Source organism: Scyliorhinus canicula, chromosome 11, assembly GCF_902713615.1.
Source record: "Scyliorhinus canicula chromosome 11, sScyCan1.1, whole genome shotgun sequence".
In the NCBI taxonomy this organism is placed as follows: domain Eukaryota; kingdom Metazoa; phylum Chordata; class Chondrichthyes; order Carcharhiniformes; family Scyliorhinidae; genus Scyliorhinus; species Scyliorhinus canicula.
In genome coordinates this window covers 22,195,648-22,215,908 of record NC_052156.1, presented here as the reverse complement: position 1 = coordinate 22,215,908, position 20,261 = coordinate 22,195,648, and positions in this window count along the sequence as shown.

The window sequence follows — 20,261 nt, the reverse complement described above, 5'->3', positions numbered from 1 at the left end:
TCAGTGTCACAAGCAGGCTTACATTAACACTGCAATTAAGTTACTCTGAAAATTCCCATGTTGCCACACTCTGGCGCCTGTTCGGGTACACTGAGGGAGAATTCAGAATGTCCAATTCACCTAACCTGCACATCTTTCGGAACTTGTGGGAGGAAACCAGAGCACCCGGAAGAAACCCACACAGACACCGGGAGAACGTGCAGACTCCACACAGACAGTGACCCAAGCGGGAATTGAACTGTGAAGCAACAGTGCTAACCACTGCGCTACCGTGACGCCAGTTGATTGTTTGCATCAGAAAATAGAAAGATGCATGAAAACATTAGAGAAATGCGGAACATGATTGAGACATTGTATGTATATTAAGTCTCATGTTACAACAGAAGGTGTTAGCAGACACATTGGTACACCGGCCTCGAGGCAAAAGAAAAGGCAACGTCACACCAAGTATACAGACTAGCTTCACTCTGCAGTTCAGTCTCCAACTCAGGCATTAATGCCTGCCTCGTTCCCTGGGTACTGACAGACCCGTCACAGATAGCCAACCCCTGCTGTAAGAGGAAACAGGCTCCATAATTAAAGTCTGCAGCAATTAATGTTACATTTCAGGCCAGAATCTGCAGGATCAAAATAAACTGTTGTTCCAGAGCTTGCATTAAATGTCATTTTAAATAGTGTCCCTAGTTATTGTAACCCCCTGTTGAGCATTTATAACAGTTGTTCCTGTTTGTCTCACTTTTATGTTTGGTCCATTTTTCTCTTGACTATAAATTTATTTTCTCCTGCTTTTATTAAATTTAGCTTTGGCGCTTTCCCACAGCTTTCACCCACATTATCTGAACAGCTGGTCCTACTGGAGTCTCCTAGCAACCGTGAACGTGAAGATGCAGTTGTCAGAACTTGACAGGTAGGGGCTGGTAACTGCTACCAGCCCACTGAAATGGAACTGAAATCAATCAGCAGAACCCAGAGAAAAACTCTTTAAAAAGCTAATGATAATGTGCAGGCCTATCGCTACATAACAGAAAGGTTGTTCCTGAATTAAACTCAATTGTTTCTCTCTGCAGGCTTGGCTGCTTTGTGAAGTCTATCATTTTAATTACTCATTTTGTATCATCAGTAAAGCCACACATCAAATCATAAATTCTGAATTATCATGCTGGTTTACACGCAACATCCAGTACTCAGCTTTATGGAGCCAACTCAGAAATATTATGGCCGTAATTCTCCGATCGTTACGATTCAATTTTCTCGCCGGCAGCGCAGTGGGTTTCCTGGCCACATGGAGTAGTCACAATGGGAAATCCCATTGGCAATCAGCGGGAAGATAGAATCCCGATGCCAGCGTACAGTACGTGGCAGGGTACCACGTGGCTGGTGGACCGGATAATCCAAATCGTTAGCTTCCTGACATGTTACAGCCACAAAAGCATTTTGTGTCGGATTTCTTATCAGATTTGTCACATAAGAGATGAAGTATGAATGAAGCCCTGCCCGTTGCAAATGCCATGAAGCTCGAATAAAACAAGCGATTCACATGCCACCATTTATCAAATATATCAAAAATAATAATAAACAAAGAATTTGACAGTAACAGGTGGACCCAATGACACAGAAGCTAGAAATATCAGATATGACCAGTGGAGCGTTATCAGTGGGTTCTGTGTCACTGGATCAGCTTGTTGTTACAGGATTCTGTGTCACTGGATCTGCTTGTTATTACAGGATTCTGTGTCACTGGATCTGCCTGTTATTACAGGATTCTGTGTCACTGGATCTGCTTGTTATTACAGGGTTCTGTGCCACTGGATCTGCCTGTTATTACAGGATTCTGTGTCACTGGATCTGCTTGTTATTACAGGATTCTGTGTCACTGGATCTGCTTGTTATTACAGGATTCTGTGTCACTGGATCTGCTTGTTATTACAGGATTCTGTGTCACTGGATCTGCTTGTTATTACAGGGTTCTGTGCCACTGGATCTGCCTGTTATTACAGGATTCTGTGTCACTGGATCTGCTTGTTATTACAGGATTCTGTGTCACTGGATCTGCTTGTTATTACAGGATTCGGTGTCACTGGATCTGCCTGTTATTACAGGATTCTGTGTCACTGGATCTTTATTACAGGATTCTGTGTCACTGGGCCTGCTTGTTATTGCTGGTTTCTGTGTCACTGGATCTGCTTGTTATTGCTGGTTTCTGTATCACTGGATCTGCTTGTTATTGTTGGTTCTGTGTCACTGGATCTGCTTGTTATTGTTGGTTCTGTATCACTGGATCTGCTTGTTATTGCTGGTTTCTGTATCACTGGATCTGCTTGTTATTGTTGGTTCTGTATCACTGGATCTGCTTGTTATTGCTGGTTTCTGTATCACTGGATCTGCTTGTTATTGTTGGTTCTGTGTCACTGGATCTGCTTGTTATTGCTGGGTTCTGTATCACTGGATCTGCTTGTTATTGCTGGGTTCTGTATCATTGGATCTGCTTGTTATTGCTGGGTTCTGTATCACTGGATCTGCTTGTTATTGCTGAGTTCTGTATCACTGCATCTGCTTGTTATTGCTGGGTTCTCTGTGACTGGTCTGCTTGTTATTGCTGGGTTCTCTGTGACTGGTCTGCTTGTTATTGCTGGGTTCTGTATCATTGGATCTGCTTGTTATTGCTGAGTTCTGTGTCACTGGGTCTGCTTGTTATTGCTGGGTTCTGTATCACTGGATCTGCTTGTTATTGCTGGGTTCTGTATCACTGGATCTGCTTGTTATTGCTGGGTTCTGTATCACTGGGTCTGCCTTTTATTGCTGGGTTCTGTGTCACTGGATCTGCTTGTTATTGCTCAGTTCTGTATCACTGGGTCTGCTTGTTATTGTTGGTTCTGTATCACTGGGTCTGCTTGTTATTGTTGGTTCTGTATCACTGGATCTGCTTGTTATTGCTGAGTTCTGTGTCACTGGATCTGCTTGTTATTGCTGAGTTCTGTGTCACTGGATCTTTTGGTTATTGCTGGGTTCTGTCTCACTGGATCTGCTTGTTATTGCTGGGTTCTGTATCACTGGATCTGCTTGGTATTGCTGGGTTCTGTATCACTGGATCTGCTTGTTATTGCTGAGTTCTGTGTCACTGGGTCTGCTTGTTATTGCTGGGTTCTGTCTCACTGGATCTGCTTGTTATTGCTGGGTTCTGTATCACTGGATCTGCTTGTTATTGCTGGGTTCTGTGTCACTGGATCTGCTTGTTATTACAGGATTTTATGTCACTGGATCTGCTTGTTATTACAGGATTCGGTGTCACTGGATCTGCTTGTTATTACAGGATTCGGTGTCACTGGATCTGCCTGTTATTACAGGATTCTGTGTCACTGGATCTTTATTACAGGATTCTGTGTCACTGGGCCTGCTTGTTATTACAGGATTCTGTGTCACTGGATCTGCTTGTTATTGCTGGGTTCTGTATCACTGGATCTGCTTGTTATTGCTGAGTTCTGTATCACTGGGTCTGCTTGTTATTGCTGAGTTCTGTATCACTGGATCTGCTTGTTATTGCTGAGTTCTATGTCACTGGATCTGCTTGTTATTGTTGGTTCTGTGTCACTGGATCTGCTTGTTATTGTTGGTTCTGTGTCACTGGATCTGCTTGTTATTGCTGGGTTCTGTATCACTGGATCTGCTTGTTATTTCTGGGTTCTGTATCACTGGATCTGCTTGTTATTGCTGGTTTCTGTATCACTGGATCTGCTTGTTATTGTTGGTTCTGTGTCACTGGGTCTGCTTGTTATTGTTGGGTTCTGTATCACTGGATCTGCTTGTTATTGCTGGTTTCTGTATCACTGGATCTGCTTGTTATTGTTGGTTCTGTGTCACTGGATCTGCTTGTTATTGTTGGTTCTGTGTCACTGAATCTGCTTGTTATTGCTCAGTTCTGTATCACTGGATCCGCTTGTTATTGTTGGTTCTGTGTCACTGGATCAGCTTGTTATTGCTGGTTTCTGTATCACTGGATCTGCTTGTTATTGCTGGTTCTGTGTCACTGGATCTGCTTGTTATTGCTGGGTACTGTGTCACTGGATCTGTTTGTTATTGCTGGGTTCTGTGTCACTGGATCTGCCTGTTATTGCTGAGTTCTGTGTCACTGGATCTGCCTGTTATTGCTGGGTTCTGTATCACTGGGCCTGCTTGTTATTGCTGGGTTCTGTATCACTGGATCTGCTTGTTATTGTTGGTTCTGTGTCACTGGATCTGCCTGTTATTGCTGGGTTCTGTATCACAGGATCTGCTTGTTATTGCTGGTTTCTGTATCACTGGATCTGCTTGTTATTGTTGGGTTCTGTATCACTGGATCTGCCTGTTATTGCTGGGTTCTGTATCACTGGATCTGCTTGTTATTGATGGTTCTGTGTCACTGGATCTGCCTGTTATTGCTGGGTTCTGTATCACAGGATCTGCTTGTTATTGCTGGGTTCTGTGTCACTGGATCTGCTTGTTATTGCTGGTTTCTGTATCACTGGATCTGCTTGTTATTGTTGGATTCTGTATCACTGGATCTGCTTGTTATTGCTGGGTTCTGTATCACTGGATCTGTTTGTTATTACAGGATTCTGTGTCACTGGATCTGTTTGTTATTACAGGGTTCTGTGTCACTGGATCTTTATTACAGGATTCTGTGTCACTGGATCTGCCTGTTATTACAGGATTCTGTGTCACTGGATCTTTATTACAGGATTCTGTGTCACTGGGTCTGCTTGTTATTGCTGGTTTCTGTATCACTGGATCTGCTTGTTATTGCTGGGTACTGTATCACTGGGTCTGCTTGTTATTGCTGAGTTCTGTATCACTGGATCTGCTTGATATTGTTGGGTTCTGTATCACTGGGTCTGCTTGATATTGCTGAGTTCTGTGTCACTGGGTCTGCTTGTTATTGTTGGTTCTGTGTCACTGGATCTGCTTGTTATTGTTGGTTTCTGTATCACTGGATCTGCTTGTTATTGCTAGTTCTGTGTCACTGGGTCTGCTTGTTATTGTTGGTTCTGTGTCACTGGATCTGCTTGTTATTGTTGGTTCTGTATCACTGGATCTGCTTGTTATTGCTGGTTTCTGTATCACTGGATCTGCTTGTTATTGCTGAGTTCTGTGTCACTGGGTCTGCTTGTTATTGCTGGTTCTGTATCACTGGATCTGCTTGTTATTGCTGGTTTCTGTATCACTGGATCTGCTTGTTATTGCTGAGTTCTGTATCACTGGGTCTGCTTGTTATTGCTGGTTTCTGTATCACTGGATCTGCTTGTTATTGCTGAGTTCTGTGTCACTGGATCTGTTTGTTATTGCTGGTTTCTGTATCACTGGATCTGCTTGTTATTGCTGGGTTCTGTATCACTGGATCTGCTTGTTATTGCTGGGTTCTGTATCACTGGATCTGCTTGTTATTGCTGGGTACTGTGTCACTGGATCTGTTTGTTATTGCTGGGTTCTGTATCACTGGATCTGCTTGTTATTGCTGGGTTCTGTATCACTGGATCTGCTTGTTATTGCTGGGTACTGTGTCACTGGATCTGTTTGTTATTGCTGGGTTCTGTATCACTGGATCTGCTTGTTATTGCTGGGTACTGTGTCACTGGATCTGCTTGTTATTGCTGGGTTCTGTATCACTGGATCTGCTTGTTATTGCTGGGTTCTGTATCATTGGATCTGCTTGTTATTGCTGGGTTCTGTATCACTGGATCTGCTTGTTATTGCTGAGTTCTGTATCACTGCATCTGCTTGTTATTGCTGGGTTCTCTGTGACTGGTCTGCTTGTTATTGCTGGGTTCTCTGTGACTGGTCTGCTTGTTATTGCTGGGTTCTGTATCATTGGATCTGCTTGTTATTGCTGAGTTCTGTGTCACTGGGTCTGCTTGTTATTGCTGGGTTCTGTATCACTGGATCTGCTTGTTATTGCTGGGTTCTGTATCACTGGATCTGCTTGTTATTGCTGGGTTCTGTATCACTGGGTCTGCCTTTTATTGCTGGGTTCTGTGTCACTGGATCTGCTTGTTATTGCTCAGTTCTGTATCACTGGGTCTGCTTGTTATTGTTGGTTCTGTATCACTGGGTCTGCTTGTTATTGTTGGTTCTGTATCACTGGATCTGCTTGTTATTGCTGAGTTCTGTGTCACTGGATCTGCTTGTTATTGCTGAGTTCTGTGTCACTGGATCTTTTGGTTATTGCTGGGTTCTGTCTCACTGGATCTGCTTGTTATTGCTGGGTTCTGTATCACTGGATCTGCTTGGTATTGCTGGGTTCTGTATCACTGGATCTGCTTGTTATTGCTGAGTTCTGTGTCACTGGGTCTGCTTGTTATTGCTGGGTTCTGTCTCACTGGATCTGCTTGTTATTGCTGGGTTCTGTATCACTGGATCTGCTTGTTATTGCTGGGTTCTGTGTCACTGGATCTGCTTGTTATTACAGGATTTTATGTCACTGGATCTGCTTGTTATTACAGGATTCGGTGTCACTGGATCTGCTTGTTATTACAGGATTCGGTGTCACTGGATCTGCCTGTTATTACAGGATTCTGTGTCACTGGATCTTTATTACAGGATTCTGTGTCACTGGGCCTGCTTGTTATTACAGGATTCTGTGTCACTGGATCTGCTTGTTATTGCTGGGTTCTGTATCACTGGATCTGCTTGTTATTGCTGAGTTCTGTATCACTGGGTCTGCTTGTTATTGCTGAGTTCTGTATCACTGGATCTGCTTGTTATTGCTGAGTTCTATGTCACTGGATCTGCTTGTTATTGTTGGTTCTGTGTCACTGGATCTGCTTGTTATTGTTGGTTCTGTGTCACTGGATCTGCTTGTTATTGCTGGGTTCTGTATCACTGGATCTGCTTGTTATTTCTGGGTTCTGTATCACTGGATCTGCTTGTTATTGCTGGTTTCTGTATCACTGGATCTGCTTGTTATTGTTGGTTCTGTGTCACTGGGTCTGCTTGTTATTGTTGGGTTCTGTATCACTGGATCTGCTTGTTATTGCTGGTTTCTGTATCACTGGATCTGCTTGTTATTGTTGGTTCTGTGTCACTGGATCTGCTTGTTATTGTTGGTTCTGTGTCACTGAATCTGCTTGTTATTGCTCAGTTCTGTATCACTGGATCCGCTTGTTATTGTTGGTTCTGTGTCACTGGATCAGCTTGTTATTGCTGGTTTCTGTATCACTGGATCTGCTTGTTATTGCTGGTTCTGTGTCACTGGATCTGCTTGTTATTGCTGGGTACTGTGTCACTGGATCTGTTTGTTATTGCTGGGTTCTGTGTCACTGGATCTGCCTGTTATTGCTGAGTTCTGTGTCACTGGATCTGCCTGTTATTGCTGGGTTCTGTATCACTGGGCCTGCTTGTTATTGCTGGGTTCTGTATCACTGGATCTGCTTGTTATTGTTGGTTCTGTGTCACTGGATCTGCCTGTTATTGCTGGGTTCTGTATCACAGGATCTGCTTGTTATTGCTGGTTTCTGTATCACTGGATCTGCTTGTTATTGTTGGGTTCTGTATCACTGGATCTGCCTGTTATTGCTGGGTTCTGTATCACTGGATCTGCTTGTTATTGATGGTTCTGTGTCACTGGATCTGCCTGTTATTGCTGGGTTCTGTATCACAGGATCTGCTTGTTATTGCTGGGTTCTGTGTCACTGGATCTGCTTGTTATTGCTGGTTTCTGTATCACTGGATCTGCTTGTTATTGTTGGATTCTGTATCACTGGATCTGCTTGTTATTGCTGGGTTCTGTATCACTGGATCTGTTTGTTATTACAGGATTCTGTGTCACTGGATCTGTTTGTTATTACAGGGTTCTGTGTCACTGGATCTTTATTACAGGATTCTGTGTCACTGGATCTGCCTGTTATTACAGGATTCTGTGTCACTGGATCTTTATTACAGGATTCTGTGTCACTGGGTCTGCTTGTTATTGCTGGTTTCTGTATCACTGGATCTGCTTGTTATTGCTGGGTACTGTATCACTGGGTCTGCTTGTTATTGCTGAGTTCTGTATCACTGGATCTGCTTGATATTGTTGGGTTCTGTATCACTGGGTCTGCTTGATATTGCTGAGTTCTGTGTCACTGGGTCTGCTTGTTATTGTTGGTTCTGTGTCACTGGATCTGCTTGTTATTGTTGGTTTCTGTATCACTGGATCTGCTTGTTATTGCTAGTTCTGTGTCACTGGGTCTGCTTGTTATTGTTGGTTCTGTGTCACTGGATCTGCTTGTTATTGTTGGTTCTGTATCACTGGATCTGCTTGTTATTGCTGGTTTCTGTATCACTGGATCTGCTTGTTATTGCTGAGTTCTGTGTCACTGGGTCTGCTTGTTATTGCTGGTTCTGTATCACTGGATCTGCTTGTTATTGCTGGTTTCTGTATCACTGGATCTGCTTGTTATTGCTGAGTTCTGTATCACTGGGTCTGCTTGTTATTGCTGGTTTCTGTATCACTGGATCTGCTTGTTATTGCTGAGTTCTGTGTCACTGGATCTGTTTGTTATTGCTGGTTTCTGTATCACTGGATCTGCTTGTTATTGCTGGGTTCTGTATCACTGGATCTGCTTGTTATTGCTGGGTTCTGTATCACTGGATCTGCTTGTTATTGCTGGGTACTGTGTCACTGGATCTGTTTGTTATTGCTGGGTTCTGTATCACTGGATCTGCTTGTTATTGCTGGGTTCTGTATCACTGGATCTGCTTGTTATTGCTGGGTACTGTGTCACTGGATCTGTTTGTTATTGCTGGGTTCTGTATCACTGGATCTGCTTGTTATTGCTGGGTACTGTGTCACTGGATCTGCTTGTTATTGTTGGGTGCTGTGTCTTGAATTAATAGAAATTACAGTGCTGAAGGAGACCATTCAGCCCATCATGTCTGCACTGGCCCTTGGAAAGAGCACCCTACTCGCCACACCTCCCCCTATCCCCTTTATCCCCATAACCCAACCTAATCTTTTTGGACACTCATGGCAATTTATCATGGCCAATCCACCTAACCTGCACATCTTTGGACTGTGGGAGGAAACCGGAGCACCCGGAGGAACCCCACGCACACACGGGGAGAACGCACAGAGTCCTCACAGACAGTGACCCAAGCCGGGAATCGAACCTGGGACCCTGGAGCTGTGAAGCAACTGTGCTAACCACTGTGCCACCGTGCTGGATCTGCTTATTGTTGCTCATTCTGTGTCACTGGGCGTGCTTGTTATTGTTGGTTTCTGTATCACTGGATCTGCTTGTTATGGCTGGGTTCTGTATCACTGGATCTGCTTGTTATTGTTGGTTCTGTGTCACTGGATCTGCTTGTTATTGCTGGGTTCTGTATCACTGGATCCGCTTGTTATTGTTGGTTCTGTGTCACTGGATCTGCTTGTTATTGCTGGGTTCTGTATCACTGGATCTGCTTGTTATTGCTGGGTTCTGTATCACTGGATCTGCTTGTTATTGTTCATTCTGTGTCACTGGATCTGCTTGTTATTGTTCATTCTGTGTCACTGGATCTGCTTGTTATTGCTGGGTACTGTGTCACTGGATCTGTTTGTTATTGCTGGATTCTGTGTCACTGGATCTGCCTGTTATTGCTGGGTTCTGTATCACTGGATCCGCTTGTTATTGTTGGGTGCTGTGTCTTGAATTTATAGAAATTACAGTGCAGAAGGAGACCATTCAGCCCATCGTGTCTGCACCGGCCCTTGGAAAGAGCACCCTACTCACCACACCTCCCCCTATCCCCTTTATCCCCATTACCCAACCTAATCTTTTTGGACACTCATGGCAATTTAGAATGGCCAATCCACCTAACCTGCACATCTTTGGACTGTGGGAGGAAACCGGAGCACCCGGAGGAACCCCACGCACACACGGGGAGAACGCTCAGAGTCCTCACAGACAGTGACCCAAGCCGGGAATCGAACCTGGGACCCTGGAGCTGTGAAGCAACTGTGCTAACCACTGTGCCACCGTGCTGGATCTGCTTGGTGTTGCTCATTCTGTGTCACTGGGCCTGCTTGTTATTGTTGGTTTCTGTATCACTGGGTCTGCTTGTTATTGGTGGGTTCTGTGTCACTGGATCTGCTTGTTATTGCTGGGTTCTGTGTTACTGGATCTGCTTGTTATTGTTGGTTCTGTGTCACTGGATCTGCTTGTTATTGCTGGTTTCTGTATCACTGGATCTGCTTGTTATTGTTGGTTCTGTGTCACTGGATCTGCTTGTTATTGCTGGTTTCTGTATCACTGGATCTGCTTGTTATTGTTGGTTCTGTGTCACTGGATCTGCTTGTTATTGCTGGGTTCTGTATCACTGGATCTGCTTGTTATTGCTGGTTCTGGGTCACTGTGTCTGATTGTTATTGCTGGGTTCTGTATCACTGGATCTGCTTGTTATTGCTGGGTTCTGTATCACTGGATCTGCTTGTTATTGCTGGGTTCTGTATCACTGGATCTGCTTGTTATTGCTGGGTTCTGTATCACTGGGTCTGCTTGTTATTGCTGGGTTCTGTGTCACTGGATCTGCTTGTTATTGCTGGGTTCTGTATCACTGGGTCTGCTTGTTATTGCTGGGTTCTGTATCACTGGGTCTGCTTGTTATTGCTGGGTTCTGTGTCACTGGATCTGCTTGTTATTGCTGGGTTCTGTATCACTGGATCTGCTTGTTATTGCTGGGTTCTGTATCACTGGGTCTGCTTGTTATTGCTGGGTTCTGTGTCACTGGATCTGCTTGTTATTGCTGGGTTCTGTGTCACTGGGTCTGCTTGTTATTGCTGGGTCTGTGTCACTGGTCTGATTGTTATTGCTGAGTTCTGTATCACTGGGTCTGCTTGTTATTGCTGGGTTCTGTATCACTGGATCTGTTTGTTATTGCTGGGTTCTGTATCACTGGGTCTGCTTGTTATTGCTGGGTTCTGTATCACTGGATCTGCTTGTTATTGCTGGGTTCTGTGTCACTGGTCTGCTTGTTATTGCTGGGTTCTGTATCACTGGATCTGCTTGTTATTTCAGGGTTCTGTATCACTGGATCTGCTTGTTATTGTTGGGTTCTGTATCACTGGATCTGCTTGTTATTGCTGGGTTCCGTATCACTGAATCTGCTTGTTATTGCTGGTTTCTGTATCACTGGCCAGCTTGTTATTGCTGGGTTCTGTATCACTGGATCTGCTTGTTATTGTTGGGTTCTGTATCACTGGATCTGCTTGTTATTGCTGGGTTCTGCATCACTGTGTCTGCTTGTTATTTCTGGGTTCTGTGTCACTGGTCTGCTTGTTATTGCTGGTTCTGTGTCACTGGATCTGCTTGTTATTGCTGGGTTCTGTGTCACTGTGTCTGCTTGTTATTGCTGGTTCTGTGTCACTGGATCTGCTTGTTATTTCTGGGTTCTGTGTCACTGGTCTGCTTGTTATGCTGGGTTCTGTGTCACTGTGTCTGCTTGTTATTTCTGGGTTCTGCGACATTGCATCTTGTTGATATCACTGAATTCTGTGTTTATCTGTCAATTAACCCCTGCCGGCAGTGGTTAAGAAATCGTCACGATCTGACAAAAAGTGCATTGTGCTGGAGCATACAGGAATAGTAGATTTCGGAGTGAGCTCTGTAAAGCACAATGTTGTTTTGCAATTCGAATTAGGATGACCTAATTTAACGTGAAACCAGTGTGTCCCTTCACTAATCACAAAAATAACTCAGGGCAGAGCTAAGAACATCAAATTCAACAATACCAGACAGAACTATTGCCATAAAATTTCTGTACCGGTTGAACGCAGGCTGATGAGCTTCAGCACATTCTACAGCACTCGCAGAGAGTTTATATTTCCTGTGAGGATGCTTTTTATTGTTCTGCCTTCAGAGAGCACTTACTGCCTCCCACAGAATAACGGAACAGTTGTTGCAACTTCACTTAAGTCAAATAATCCATTTAATGTTCACCCGAAGCACATGGGACCGACAAGCAGGAGAAATAAATTAACTGCTAGCGATGGCTGGCAGTACTGAATCGGCTCAAATCTGCTCAACCTATTCTCACATCTGTAGAAAGGAAAGTGTGTGTGTGTGTGTGGGGGGGGGGGGGGGGGGGGGGGGGGGGGGTGATATATCACAGCTGATCAATCTACTATCGCCAGTTTGAGGGTGGAAATTATTGCATCATATTTCACTACATGCCAGGGCTTGGCCAGAGGTGCACTTTAAAATTACAGCAATTAATAAAGATAAAGAAAATACTCGGGCAGTTAAGGTGGCTTTGGACCTCTGTGCAATCCATATCGGTTGTTAGTTCTGGAGTAGTTAGCAATTTAAAGTTCTCTGGTAATAACAGCATTGTTAGGAGTTGGAATTCATTATAGTTAGGGAATACTTGGAAATAGAGACAGAATTATATTTATATTTTCTCTTCTTACATCTCAAAGCATTCCATCGCCAATTAATTGCTTTGAAGGAACAAATTGCATTTTCAAAGAGACATCCACAAACATGATGGGCCGGAAGTCCTCCTTTTCTGATGTATTATTCCCTAACTGCTGTTGCTGTTACGAAGGTAAGTGAAACAGTTATTTTATACTCAGCAAGGTGTCACAAATGGCATCTAGATAAATGACCAATTTGGCTGAGGGAAAGGATTATTCATATAGTCCATTTAATATCCACCTGAAACACATGGAACAGGCAGACAGGCCCTAGTTGTAGCATCGCGTCTGAAAGACTCCTCCAGAAATACGAATCATAGAATTTACAGTGTAGAAGGAAGCCATTCAGCCCATCGAGTCTGCACTGGCCCTTGGAAAGAGCATCCTACTTAAGCTCACACCTCCACCCTCTCCCCGTAACCCAGTAACCCCACCTAACCTTTTTGGACACGAAGAGCAATTGAGAATGGCCAATCCACCTAACCTGCATATCTTTGGACTGTGGGAGGAAACCGGAGCACCCAGAGGAAACCCTGCAGACACGGGGAGAACATGCAAACTCCGCAAAGACATTGCCCCAAGCCGGGAATTGAACCCTGGGACCCTGGAACTGTGAAGCAACTTTGCTAACCACTTGATACCATGCCGCCTCACTAGTGCGCCCAAGTGTCCGTTAAGAGAGTGCCCTGAACCTACAGCTTTCTCAAGAGTGATACCAGTGAAATCAGGCTGGTTTAGGACTTGTTGTACGTAAGATTCAGGAGAGAATTGTGAACATTGATCGGTGGAGGATGTGATTAATGGGAGTGGAGCTGCGGTGTTGCTCACGGTGGTTGAGGCAAAACATTTGCTGTCAACCTGCCACCCCCCCAACCCCCCTCAGAGTTCGTACATGGCCACAGTGACAAGAGACCTTGTCATGAGCAGCTGCTGGGGTCTTTGTTTTCTGAACAGGCCGTCATTTGCATTTGCTGTACCTTTTGGCTCAGTGGTATTTTTCGCACTTCTGCATGAGCAGATTGTGGATTCCGGTCCTATTTTAGACACTGCACACAATCTCAGTTTGTCAGTGTAATACTGGAGGGGGTGGGGCGTGGGCTGTGTAAATGTGCTCTTGTAATTGATGAGACTGTAAGTGGATTTGTTTAAAACGTGTTTGTGATATCAATTTGACAGGTTTTGGGTGAGATTTTAAACCAGTGTCCCTCTCATCTGCCCACTCAGGTGAAGGTTAAAAAAAAAAAATCCCAGATCACGTTTTGAAAAAGTAGATCCTCCTGGCCGACATTTATCCCTCTAATCATTATTTCACTGTTATCTGTGAGGCGTTGCGATGTGTAAACTGTCTGCCGCATTTCCTACATTTCCCAACAATGTCTGCATTTTAAAAGTACTTTTTTGGTCTCACTTCTTTGGTCCTCAAAAGGCGATGAGGAAATGCAAGACTTTTTGTTGACGTGATAGCTGGTTTGTAAATGAGAAATTCTCATGACAATGTTTCATTAAAATCATGGGAAATGATGCATGTAATACACTGATTCAGTACTTCGAAAAGATAAGGTACAAAAGGTGAAAAAAATCAGATGGAAGATTAATTTAAATATTTTCAAAAGAGGTTACATCTGACTAACGATCTTTCGTCACCCAATAAAACCAAAAGCAGCTAAGTGAAAAATGCTACATCCTGCAAATTTAGATTAGCCAATTATTTTTTCTAATTTAAGGGGCGATTTAGCGTGGCCAATCCACCTAACCAGCACATTTTTGGGGTTGTGGGGGTGAAACCCACACAAACACAGGGAGAACGTGCAAACTCCTCACGGACAGTGACCCAGGGTCGGGATTCGAACCCGGGTCCTCAGCGCCGTGAGGCAGCAATGCTAACCACTGTGCCACCGTGCTGCCCACATCCTGCAAATCTTCCTTTATTTCTGCCATTTCTGACCTGATATGTGAAGATTTAACTTTCAAATTCCATTTTTAAATTTTAATTATTAAAGAGGTTGAAAACAGAAATGATTAAAATTAGACATAATAATGATTACAGCAGGTAAAAATGGATATAGCTCCAGGGATATCAAAGCGCAGGATATAGCTGGGCAGAAAACATTAAAGTGTTACAGCATTGCCATGGTGAACAAAAAGATCTTCATTTTCTTCAGACATTATCATCCAGGATTACTAGTGACACCTCCTGGCAGACAGTGATACTGCAACCATTTTCTCTATATTTCTGCTATTTAAGCTGCTGTTTAATAATAATAATAATAATAATAATTTAACACTGTAATGAAGTTTGATTTGGTGGCCCAGCCCACAAACTGCTGCTCCTCCTCCTGAGATAGGAATTTCCTGACGGTTCACCTCTCCACAACTTTTGCGCTTTCTCCCCGTGTCTGCGTGGGTTTCCTCCGGGTGCTCCGGTTTCCTCCCACAGTCCAAAGATGTGCGGGTTAGGTGGATTGGCCATGATAAATTGCCCCAAAGTGTCCAAAAAGGATAGGTGGGGTTACTGGGTCCCCGCTAGTCACATTCATATGTTTTGGTCCTGTCCAAAGCTAGAGAATTACTGGAAGGAGGTTTTAGGGTAATTTCCAAGGTGGTGCACGTGAAACTGGAGCCGGGCCCCCAGGAGGCCATACTCGTGGTGTCGGACCAGCCAGGGTTGGAAACGGATGCGGAAGCAGATCCTGATGGGTTGGAGAGCAACCTCTCCACCCTGTGCCCTGGCGTGTCCTGATGGGTTGGAGAGCAACCTCTCCACCCTGTGCCCTGGCTTGTCCTGATGGGTTGGAGATCAACCTCTCCACCCTGTACCCTGGCGTGGCGGGGGAACCTGTTGGAATTCTTGACTCTTGAGAAGGTTTAGTTTGAACTGAGGGGAAGAATGGAGGGGTTCTACAATTCATGGGCATTATTCATTTTGCACTTTCAAGAACTGGATAACATTGAACATTAGTTGGGGCGGGTGGGTGGGAGGGTTGGGGGGAGGGGGGCTGTGTGTGTTAATGGCGACTATGGGTGATTCTGTGGTCAGGGGCAATCCCTCTCAGTGTCTATCCTGTCAAACCCCTTCTGATTTTTTTTGTCTTTTGATCAGATCACCTCTCATTCCTCTGAACTCCAGAAGCTCAATTCACTCAGCCTCTCATCACAGGACAACCCTTTAATTGTAGGGACCATTCTAGTGAACCTTTGCTGTACTGTCCTTATACTAGTACATCCTTCCCTAAATATGGAGACCAAAAATGCCCACGGTATTCCAGGTGTAGCCTCATCAAAGCCCTGTATAACTGTAACAAGGCTTCTTTAAATTAATTGAAGACTAGCGTCCAGTGGACTGCGGTGAGCAACTCTGTTGAAAAATCATAAAGTATTATGAGATTGTACTTTTTTATAAATTGCAAAGACTTTAGTTTATTACTAATTATAAGATTTTTGGACATGGAGAGAATGGCTGCTTGACTGCCAATCAGGTAGTGAAGACCCTATCCATTCTCCAGCTGGCATGGAAGGCAGGGCACCGAGAGTATGGACATACTGGGCAACGAATGCCAGACTTACAAGGCCAGGGAGCTTGGAGACGGGAGGTCATCTGATGACACCGACCAGAGTTGACAACCCTAAGAGCTGAGTGTTGCAACGCATTCCTAAATTTCCTCATCCAGTCGAAGGGCAGGACAGTTTGGGAATACTCACTCACTCTCAGTGGTTCCTCCTCTAGCTGGGAGATTGGTGGGAGGAGATTGCTGAGAGGTTGTTTCCCCTTGTGGGAGAGTCTAGGACCAGCGGGCATAATCTCAGAGTAATTTGTCGCCCATTTCATACAGAGATGAGGAGGGATTTCTTCTCTCAGAGGGTAGTGAATCTGTTGAATTCTTTACTGCAGAGGGCTGTAGAGGCTGGGTCGTTAAGTATGTTCAAGTTGAGATATACAGATTTTTAATCAGTCTGGGAATCGAGGGTGATGGGGATTAGGCGAGAAGGTGAGTTGAGGATTATCAATCAGGTAGCGCAGACTTGATGGGCTGAGATGCCTACTTCTGCTCCTCTGTCTTATGGTCTTATGGGGGTGGCGAAGGTCAGATTAGAGCAGTGTTTTAAAAACTTTTTTTCCTGGTACCCACTTTTACCAACTGGCTGACCTTTGCGCCCACGCCGGCCAACCTTCGCGACCCACACCAGCCGACTTTCGTGACACATCATTTTCATTTATCTTTAATGCGACAGGTGAGCCTGCTTGGTCCTCACAATCTAATTTGCTTTCTCATTCAATGTTACATTTCTGTTAAGGACTTCAGCTGATGATTTAAGTTCTCACTGCATCCTTTGAAAAAAAATTAAGAGGTTTGTCCTCGAACTCGCCATGCTTAATCTTCAAATGCCTTTGAAGTTCTGAGGGTTTTAAACTTTCATGTAACTGTACGTCCTGCGTATAACACACATGAGCTTTGCATCCTGATTTGCATTGGCACAATTAACAATGATGTGGAGATGCCGGCGTTGGACTGGGGTGAGCACAGTAAGAAGTCTTACAACACCAGGTTAAAGTCCAACAGGTTTGTTTCGAATCACTAGCTTTCGGAGCACTGTTCCTTCCTGAGGACTGTTGGACTTTAACCTGGTGTTGTAAAACTTCTTACAATTAACAAAGCCACACCCCAAGTAATCATTTTCATGCTGCTTTGTTCCCGGTTTCAGTTTTTTCTTTGTTGGCTGTCCAGCAGAGGTCCTGGAGCTCTGTGTACAGCTCACATCAGCACTGCTTTGTCTTGCCAATGGCTCCCCTAAGAATCTCTCTCCAGTTGTGAGATCCTGGCCTGTTTGTGTGTCTGGCCCTCTCTACCTGCATCCAAAATTACCCACCTTCAGTTCTTCACACAGTCCTGTTGCTTGCTTGCGGACAGCTACAAAATGGAGGCATTTCTCCTCCGTGACTTGGCGCTGAAAGCAGGGATGTACAGGGCGGGTAACATCAGTGTACGTGCCGGGCGTGTGACCTGCTCTCTGCTGCTGCTTCTGGCGGGAAGACTGTATTGTTTGTATTTTAAGGCCGGTCGCAGCCAGCATACACAGCTTAAAAGCCAGTTACGGCCATTAGGCGCTTTTGAGATCAGGAATGCCGCGACCGAATGCTCTGCGACCTTCCTGACACCTACCCGTGACCCACCCATGGGTTGCGACCCTCACCATCATGCCTCCTGCGCCAGAGAAAGCTGAAGACCCAGAAGCTGATTGTCGCTGGCAGCAGCCAGCAGTAATAATATACCTGCTCTGGTCCATCAATAAGGTGATATATTGTGCGTTACCTTCTAAACGACTTAGGTATGTCCAGAACGTAACTTTATTTGCATGTTTTTCTGGAACTTTCCAGCAGACCATGAAAAGTCAGCCTTTCAAACTGGATCACGCCCCCTTTTTGATGAAAGGTCATTGCTCTGAAACGTTAACACGGTTTCTCTCTTCACACTACTCCCAGTCCTGCTGACTATTTCCAGCATGTTCTGGTTTTCTTCACACTCACACAATCTTTACAGTGACTCAACACTCCCTCTGCTGGCCTTTACTGACATTAATCATGCATTAGAGCACAGCATCCACCTGAGAAATATTACTCAAATTCTTTGCAATTTGAGAAGAAATAATGGTGTTCTGTAAATAGCGAGAATTATAGGTCTAAGTCTTCCTGCAGCGTCAGATATTCTCCCAAATCTTGTTCCATTTGCATTTCATTCCTTTTCCCCAGGATTATAAAACATTCTCTGATCCTGCTCTGAAGTGTGTTTGTTTTATTCACCTCTGATTGTCCGTACCCTCCCCAGCACAGGAATGGGGCTGTCACGTTGTGCATTTTTCTGTTGAGTTGGGACGGTGAAGCAGATGACGAGCACGATTTATCGGCCGCGTCTCGCTGAATCGGAGCGGGATCCAGCCGGCAGATCCCGGAAGAGGCCTCTTTCGGTATTCCCAATGGGCGTTACGCCTTGCACGATCTAATAAGATGTTGCGATCTGGATCTCGCCCACAATGGGCATGACCCTGACTTGCAAAATTAAGTGGCACTGCCAGGGTGGTGATCCAACGGGATTAGAGGGTTTGAACGATCCTGCTATCTAACGGCACTCTGCTGTGTTTTCGGGCCCTGGCGGGGAAACCCCCCACCCCCTCCCAAAGTTGCACTTCGCGTCATTTCCTGCACTCAGGAGCTGGTGCAGGAAGAGATCGGGGCTGGCTGCGCCAAGGTACCCAGGTATCATTTTGCCCACATCAGTGATTGGGCCCTGGGGTGCCCTGCCCTTGTGACGTGGGGGACGGGGAGTTCACAGACCCCCCCCCCCCCAACAGGTGAATTTGGTGGGAGGGTCGGGAGATCGGGGCCCCATTTAAAATGGTGCCAGGACATCAAAGACCACGGGACATGAAAGGCAGCAGGCCGCCTGCAGCTCTGATGTGCATCCTGAGGACACACCTAGAGATAGCAGGAGACCGCGTAAGGTCAAGAGGAGTGAGGTTCACTGAGTGGGCGCTGGGGTAGTCTGGGGGGGGGGGCGGACGGGAAGGAAGGAAATAGAGGAGAAGGTTGGGGGAGGAGGAGGTTGGGTGATAGTGGGGGTGAGATGACGAACAAAGCTTCTTACTGTGTGACGGTAGGATGAGGGCCTCGCTGGTCCTCTGGGCCTGCCAGATCCTTGCCACCGCCTGTCCTCCATCCTCCGGCCTCCCGGGCTCTTCCACCAGACCTTTCTGATCCACCTCGTCCTCCTCAGTCAAGGCCGCATGTCCTCCTTCTCCAGCATGTAGTCAACCCACTGCTATGTCGGATGCTGTGTCAAGTTGTGAAGGGAACAGCAGATCACCACAAAGGAGGAGACCCTGGGGGGGGGGGGGGTGTACTGCAGTACTGCAGTGCACCACCAGAGTGGTTGAGGCATCGGTATCACATTTTCAGAAGTCCGATTCACCGCTCAATGACAGCCCGGATGGCAACATGGGCCTCATTATATCGGGTCACTGCTCGGTTTCCGCTCTCCGAACTGGTGTCTTCAGCCAGTGCCTCAGTGGGCATCCCCCAAGAACCAAGTTGTCATCCTAGGGTGGTCCTCGAAGATGCCGGGGATCTCCGAGTGTCCCAGGATGTAGCAGCCATGCATACTCCCTGGGAAGCGTACGCACATGTGCATGATCTAGAGGTGGTGGTTGCACACGAGTTGAGCATTCAGGGAGTGGAACCCCTTCCTATTAATGAAGGGCACTCCCTGATGCCCCGATGGGCGCAAGGTGACATGTGTGCCATCAATTACCCCCTGGATGTGGGGCATCCCAGCGATGGTGGAGAATCCTGCAGCCCAGGCATCTTGATGGACTTGGTCCAGCTCCAAGTTGATAAAGTCTGATTCCTGGGCATACAGGACATCTGTGACATCCGTGGGCTGTAGATCGTGAAATGCCGCACAAGTCCCTATTCGAGCTGTCCATCATCTCATCGAATGACCAGTGATGTCTGTATGGAAATCTTATGCAATAATCACCGTCTGAGATATAGCACGTGTACCCATGCAAAGCCACTAAGTAACAGTAACAAAGATTTGAAAATCAACTACGTAACATTCCACATATCACACTAACCATTAATCAACGAGGAAATGTCACCGTTCCATATTGATACCAATACAAAGCTATACAGCTCATTGTTACAAAAAACACCGAACACAGTATCCCCTCACAGGATCCTCAACAGAAATGGAGGATAAGCCTGAGAATGTTTATTATTGTTGTAAAATGAACAGTTCATCTATGCATCCCTTGTTGGTTATTCCACCTATCAGTGCCCATTCTCCATCCATGAACTGCAGCA